Source organism: Leopardus geoffroyi, chromosome A1 (genome assembly GCF_018350155.1).
Source record: "Leopardus geoffroyi isolate Oge1 chromosome A1, O.geoffroyi_Oge1_pat1.0, whole genome shotgun sequence".
In the NCBI taxonomy this organism is placed as follows: Eukaryota; Metazoa; Chordata; class Mammalia; order Carnivora; family Felidae; genus Leopardus; species Leopardus geoffroyi.
Window position 1 is genome coordinate 218,640,624 of NC_059326.1, and position 8,116 is coordinate 218,648,739.

General features: G+C 33.9%; 1 pseudogene; it reads left to right on the forward strand.

Moving 5' to 3' along the window:
- The first annotated feature begins 458 nt into the window (after nt 1-458).
- LOC123605944 lies at nt 459-2,120 on the forward strand (annotated as a pseudogene).
- Nucleotides 2,121-8,116: the final 5,996 nt, after the last annotated feature.

An 8,116-nucleotide genomic window follows, 5' to 3' on the forward strand; every position in this document is an offset into this window, starting at 1 on the left:
TCATAAAAACAAACAATCCAATTAAAAAAGGGAAGTGTGGACATGGAGGTGCATGACGATTGGCTACCGGGAGGAACTGGAGGGAAGCCAGCAGCAGGCAAACTGCAGAGAGGCTTCTAGCTCCTGTGAGTGAGGAACCATTATCCTTATGGGCCACCATCCAGGAAGTAGACTGTAAAGGAAGAAACTACTGGGGTTGCTTGGGAGGAACCGAGATTCTAGGTAAGGATTCAATGAACTTTTGTGGCATGTGTTGACAAGAGGGTTTCAGAGGTTTTAGTCACTTAACCTGACATAGCTAATGTCTCTGCTGAGCCAGACTGTTTGTGGTGGGGAAGAAAGTGGCCCAGATTGAGCGAACCACAGGTCTTCTGAAAATCGTCCATCTGAAAAGGCCAGTCTCTGTGCCCTTTTTCCATGGCGACCTCTAGGATGAGCTGATGCTATAGTGGCTTATCATGGCCCAGTGGACAGTGTGGCTTATAAGTCATGAACTGGGAATTTGGCTTTGCAGCACCCTGAGATTCTCTGTATGGTATCCAACTGCTGGAAAATGAGCCAAAGTCCTCACTGGAGCACATTATATGCCTATTCTGAAGATGGTAACCTTTCTTAAAGCACTACTCTTTGAACTTACATTATTGAATGATAAGGACTTCATAGAGATTTATGATAGCTGTTCACACATTATAAAACATCTGTCTAGGGTCTCCTAGTAGGAGGTGGAGAACTCTTGCAAGTTGCTGCTTTTCTGAAGAATAACATGACATATGCTTTGGTCCACTAGTTGGACAAACTTTATCCCCTCAAAATTATTGTAATTTCACAAGATTTGAACTTATTTTGGGGGCAAATTATTTTCTTTACATGGGTCAAAAAAAGGACACAGAGCTAAATACAGAATTGAACCAACTGCTGGATTTACTTCTATAAGCTTGTCCATTTGGAATTTAGTTAGATGCCAACTTAAAGAATTCATTGGATAGTATTAATTTTGCTTCTGTGACACATCCACAAAAACATCCATCCTGGAAAGTTAGAACATACAAAGGAAAACCTCAAGTTTCTATCACTGAAAAGGTAAAATCCATGCATTATGATAAACAAGATATAGCAGATACAGGGTAAGTCGTTGGAACTATCACTTGTAAGTGTCATTTAGAAGGAATCATGCAAGGGCCTCCTGGGTAACCCAGTGAAGTGACTGATTGGCTCAGGTCACAATCTCACAGTCAGCTGTGGAATCAAGCTCCATGTTGGGCTCTGCTCTGACAGTGTGGAGCCTGCTTAGGATTCTCTCTCTCCCTCTCTCTCTGCTCCTCCCCTGTTTTCAGGCACACATGCTCTTTCTCAAAATAAAAACATAAACGTTAAACATTTTTTAGAAGAAATCATGCCAAATGTTACCATCAGCTTGGGTCTTTCCACCAATGGATCTCCACTTCAGATTATTCTAGTTCATCCTTGTGTGACTTCTCTGGACTCTGCCATTCTTCTACTAGCATTGATGCAATGGATGATTCTGTACTTAGTGGACCTTACAAATTTCCATTCATTCCTCCTTTAGAGTCATTCAGCTTATGCTACTATACTCACAGGTCCCTGTCCCACCAGTTTTGGGTTTTTATCAAATGAAATAGGAAGAAGTACAAGTAAAAATAGCAATTAATTTTAAAACTTCATGAAAGTGTGAAAAATAATTTTGAATTCTGTACAGCTCCTATACCTTATCATAATAGAATTCCAATCACACATGTGAAATGCAAAGTTGGTTTTGGCCAGCTTGAAGTGTTTTGAAAGAAAAGCTTATTGATGTGGATTATTGAACACAAGTTCCCCAAATCAATGGAAATTAGTGTTTCTGGAACTGTAACTTTGGGAGCCAAGAATCATGAGAAGCAGCCATTTGACCATATTTGCATTGAAGGCACAGCATATTTAAAGCTTCATTTCACAATCGTAGATTACACATTCACTGGTTGTTATGTGGATAAGAATTCAGTTTAAGTTTGTGCATCAGTAAAACCAAAAGTAAGTACATACCAGAAACTAACTTCTTCAATGACATCTGGAATTCTGAAACTTCTGCTCTAGTCACATATGGATCATTACTACTATAATTATCTTATATTTAAATAGGATTTATATAACGGTAACATAGCTTAAAATAATAATAGTCTTTTATTTTTAATGTATATGCATATAACCCGTGAGTAAAAAACATCATATGAATGATTTAATTATAACACTTAAGTTTAATGTTTTTAGTCTGACATAGTTTGAAAGAACATTTTAAAGACTAATGTCTATTTTGCTACTCTTTGATTTTACTCAAATATGATCCAGAGCACAAAACAGGAGCTATTCATTTTAGGCTTATCTTAGACTAGTCCTGGGTCACCCTTCCCTTCCCTGTGGTAGATGTAGCTAATCAGTCACAGCCTTCTTTCTCTACTGAGTCTTCCTGGATATGGGCTCAGGCTCCTTATCATTGCAGAACTGAAGGCAGTCACTCCTGATGGATTGTAGATGATGCACAAGATAAACTCTTTGCTCTTTCAAACCTGAGTAGTAAGCTCCTAGCACAATGTGTTGTTACAGATTACCAGATACCATATCAGAAACCACTGTAAATCTCTTGAAAAAAAAAAGTCAATTAAAATGAAGGAATATTGTTTAAACAGGAACATGTTCTTAATCAAAATTATCTTCTTGACTAATAAAGAATTGCATAATTCAAAAAAAATTAAAAATAAATAAAAATAAAATAAGGACAGAGGACTTCAACAGACTTTGATTTTTCAAAAAAGACCTACAGATGGCCAACATATCATGAAAAGATGCTCAACATCAGGAAATGCAAATCAAAACCAAAAAGAGATATCACCTTATACCTGTCAGAATGCCTAAAACCAAAAAGATTAATAATAAATAATAACAGTTGGAAAGGATGTGGAGAAAAAGGAACACTTATGCACTCTTGGTGGAAATGCAAATTGATGCAGCTGCTGTGGAAGACAATATAGAGATTCCTCAATAATTCAAGTAATTCTATTGCTGTGTATTTATCCAAAGAAAATGAAAACACTTATTTGAAAAGATATATTCACACTTAAGTTTATTGCATCATTGTTTACAATAGCCAAGGTATGGAAGTAACCCACGTGTCCATAGATAGATAAATGGTAAAGGAGATGTGGTGTGTGTGTATATATATATATATATATATATATATATATATATATATATATATAAATTTTTTAATGTTTATTTATTTTTGAGAAGGGGGGAAGGGAGGAGCAGAGAGAGGGAGACAAAGAGTCTGAAATAGACCCCAGGCTCTGAACCATCAGCCCAGAACCCTATGTAGGGCTTGAACTCACAAACTGCGAGATCATGATCCCAGCTGGTCAGACACTCAATGGGCTGAGCCACCCACGTGCCCCTATCTTTATCTATATCTATATCATCTATATCTATATCTATATCTATATCTATATCTATATCTATATCTATATCTATATCTATATCTATCTATATCATCTATATCTATATATCTATCATCCATACCTACATATCTATCATCTATCTATATCTGTATCATCCAAATCTATATCTATTTATATATATCTAAACCTATATCTATATCATCTATATGTATCTATCTACTATCCATCTATATCTATCTATCTATCTATCTATCTATCTATCTATCTATATCTATGTATTATCTATCTATGGGAATATTGTTCAGTAATAAAAAAGAGATGAGATATTACCATTAACAACCACATAAATGGACCTAGAAGATATTATGGTAAGTAATATAAGTCAGACTGAGAATGAAAAAATCACATTATTTCATTCATATGTAGAATATTAAAAAAAAGGAATAAATAAACAAGCAAGCAAAAGCAGAATCAGCCCTATAAATACAGAGAACACAGATGGTTGCCAGAGGGAAGGGGATGGAGAGGAGGGGTAAAATGGTGAAGGGAAGTGAGAGATACAGGCTTCCAGTTATGGAATAAATAATAATAAGAATAAAGGGTACAGCACAGGAAATTAGTGATATTGGAATAGTGCTGTGTGATGACAGTAGGTGACTATACTTGTGATGAGCATAGCATAATGTATAGAGAAGTTGTACACCTGAAACTTATGTAATGTTGTGTGTTAACTATATACTGAAATAAAAATAAATTAAAATAAAATTAAAAAGTAAGCCATAGATATACTCTGAAAAATATGTTGTTTGAAAGTTTTTTCCCTAACGAAAAACAACCAAAACACCAAAATAAGCACAAAATACTCCATAAGAATTTTTCAACATATAAGCTTATATATTTTTGCTTTATTTGTTCTATAAAATTACATTATCAAGAATAATGGTGTGGGTCAGTCGATTGAACATCCAACTGTTGATTTTGGCTCAGGTCATGATCCCAGCCAGGATGGTGGAATGAAACCCCGCATCAGGCTCTGTGCTGACAGCGTGGAGCCTGCTTGGGATTCTCTCTCTCCCTCTCTGCCCCTCTCCCTCTTGCACTCTCTGTATCTCTCTCAAAATAAATAAATAAACTTTAAAAAACTTGCACCCTGAAAACCACAAAATATTGCTGAGAAATATTAAAGAATGATTCAGTAAATGGAGAATTTCCATTCTATATGTATGGACTGGAAGAGCCAACATTGTCAAGGGAGCAATTCTGTGCAAATTTATATTATAAATACATTGTTTTTCAAGATTTCAACAGACATTTTTGTAGATATTGTCAAATTGAACCTAACATTTATATGGATTTGATAGGAATTATATAAATATACAGTAATCAAGATAGTGTGTAGCTTTGGTGAAAAAACTGGTTATGTAGATCAATCAAACAGAATTGAGGGTCAAGAAATAACCTTTGCATTTTTGGTTGTACCAATCTGTAATAGGTGTCATCAGGAAACGTTATCTTCAAATTGTGTTGAGGTAATTGAGCAACCCTTTGGAAAATAAATTAATTTGACACTTTATATTGTACATAAAAATTAATTCAAAAGATGTATAAACCTAAATACAAAAACTAAATGTATAAAATGTTTAAAGTCAGTCAGAGAAAGACAAATACCACATGGCATCACTCATATGTGGAATTTAAGAAACAAAACAGATAAAGGGGAAGGAAGAAAAAAAGAGACAGAGGGAGAGAGAAAGAGGAAGGCAAACCATAAGAGTCTCCTAATTATAAAGAACTAACTGAGGGTTTCTGGAGGAAAGGCTGGAGGGGGATGGGCTAAATGGGTGTTGGGTATTAAGAAGGGCATTTGTTGTGATGTGTACCGGGGGTTGTATGTAAGTGATGGGTCACTAAATTCTACTCTTGAAACAAATACTACACTATATGTTAACTAACTAGAATTTAAATAAAAACTTGAACCAAAACAAAAAGAACACATGGGACAAAATATCCATGGCTATGGGTTAGGCAAAGAGTTCTTAGACGAACCACCAAAGGTATGATTCTTAATGGGAAAGAAAAAATAATGACCTATTGGGCCTTCTCAAAATTAAAAACTCTGTACTTCAAAAGACAACATTATGAAAATGAGAAGATAAGCTACAGATCGAGAGAAAATGTTTCCAAAACAGGTCGGATAAAGGAAACATATTCAGAGTATAAAAAGAACTGTTCAAACTTAATAATTAGATACCAAATAAACCATTAAAAATGGGCCAATGATTGAACAGACATTTTGAATTAGGAGAGTTTTATATAACGCAAACATAATTGATTTTATTTTCCTAACATTTATGTTTCCTTTAACACCTATACATCTTCCATTGATATTTAATAAAGCATATTTCTTGAGGTTGTATTTTTTTAAATAAAACATTATGTTATTTTAATTTGCATATGTGTGCTGTTTGGTTTCATGGCTAGCCTATGTACCCAAAATGTTAGCTTGTATTCCTTGGTTATTTAGATAAATTATAACTTAAATTTTAAATAGAGGCATAAGGAGGAAGCATAATATTTGCTTATAATGTATTATAACATTTATTGAAAATATTCTATCTCATATAGGTAGGATGTCAGAATATATTTTACTTAAAAATACCTCCTGAGTTTTTTGTTCTGATTTTTTAATAATTATAAGAGAATCTCATGGTTTATATACATCTAAATAATTATGTTTTATACGTGAAGAAGGCTATGTTTTTTTAATATATTTAGAAGTACACACCATGAATGTTAAAGCAGATGACAGGGAGTTATTTAATATTTTTCTAAAGTCTTAGTTCACAGTGTATAATGATCTTTAATGCAAATCAATGATTGGTATCATTTTGATCACGTTTGTCATCATGGATATACTCCACCAACTTTTATTGTGCAACAAGCAGATCACTCTTAAATGTAAATTGGTGAGAAAGTCATAAAAAATAGGTCCCAAATGAAAAAAATATATTAAAGAAAAAAAGAGAAAGAGAGAGAAAAGTTTTAAGAGCTGTATCTGTTCCTCAGTGATGTGGGCTGCACGTTGAGGCAGATTTCTAACACATGAGGTAATAAAGAATCATGTATATTCACCTTGGAAATAGGGTAGTACAGAGTCCCAAAACTTAAATGTGTACAGAAATTTGCATAGTGATATAAATGAAAGAATCTAGCCATAGGTAAGATTAGGAAGATGATTGATTTTTTGTAATGTCTGGTTTTCATTGAGTCATGGATACAGAAAATGTGCTTTTTCCTTCATAAACCATCTCCTCATGAGAAAAGCCAAAAAGGAAACCTTGGTGATTAATGGCTGACACTGGGCCTGAATGTCAAAAAATCATTGGGGAGGAGTAGATAGTAGGAAACTATCAAGTGCTGTGATCTAGCTAATAGATGGCCATTATTCAGCTCTGCCAGAGTGTTACAAAGGGGTAAACATGTGTAAATTTGTCCTTTTTTTTTTCTTTTTTTGAGAAGAGTACGAATCTCGGATATTATGTGGTATTGCATATTTGGATACAAATTTAATTAACACACACATTTGTGCACCAATATTTCCTTATCCAAATGAAACCCAATTTAGGCAATATAGAGCATGTGCCTTGCCAATTTGCCACATCTAATAGTAGTGATAACTGAATTGTATAGGTATTAAATGCTGTTGTAAAATTCTTACCATGTTGTAAATTAGATGACTGAGTTTAAAGCATCAATGGTTGATAATGTCTAAAACTCTCAGCATCTAGAATCTGGAAGCAATTGTTATCTCTATTTTGCAATTTCAGTTTAATTTTTTTTAATGTTTATTTTTGAGAGAGAGAAGACAGAATGAGTGTGGGAGAGGCAGAGAGATAGGAAAACACAGAATCCAAAGCAGGCTCCAGGCTCTGAACTATCAGCACAGAGCCCAAAATGGGACTTGAACTCACGAACTTTGAGATCATGACCTGAACCTAAGTTGGACGCTTAACTGACTGAGCCACCCAGGCACCCCACGAATTCAGTTTAAAACATTAATATGGTATGTCATATTATTTGTCAGCTATTTTTCTTCTCATGTGCTTATGGAGCAGTTATCATTTTAGCGTTCCCCTAAATATTTTGTAATACATGAGTGAAGTCTACAAATTGATACAGCATTTTTTATGACCTTGAGTAAATTATTAGGTTATTATAAGCCTCTATACGATAAAGGACCTAAATTTATTATTTTTCCCCCAGATTCTCATTCTCAACTTTGTCAACTATATATAGGGGAAATTAACTTTTGGAACCAGGCAAAGCATCTGTTACAGACATGAGAGTAGAGGAGAATGAGTCTCTCTAGACCACTCTTTCTATTGTTAAGTGAATGTCATAAAGAAGTCATATCCATTATACTAAAGCAATGGTGTAATTCCTGAAATAAAACTTACATCCACAGAATGAAGAAATATTTAAGAATTGAGTATAACTAATTCAAATTTGAGTATTTTATACATTGGAATATCTTTATGTTTGCTGACTCATAATGTCAATTAAATATATATGATAGGTGATGTAATGATTCAATTAAAAATGCTAGAAAAATTTCAGTTTCATAGTTATAATAAAAAAAAACCTATTTAACTTAATTAGGCATCAAA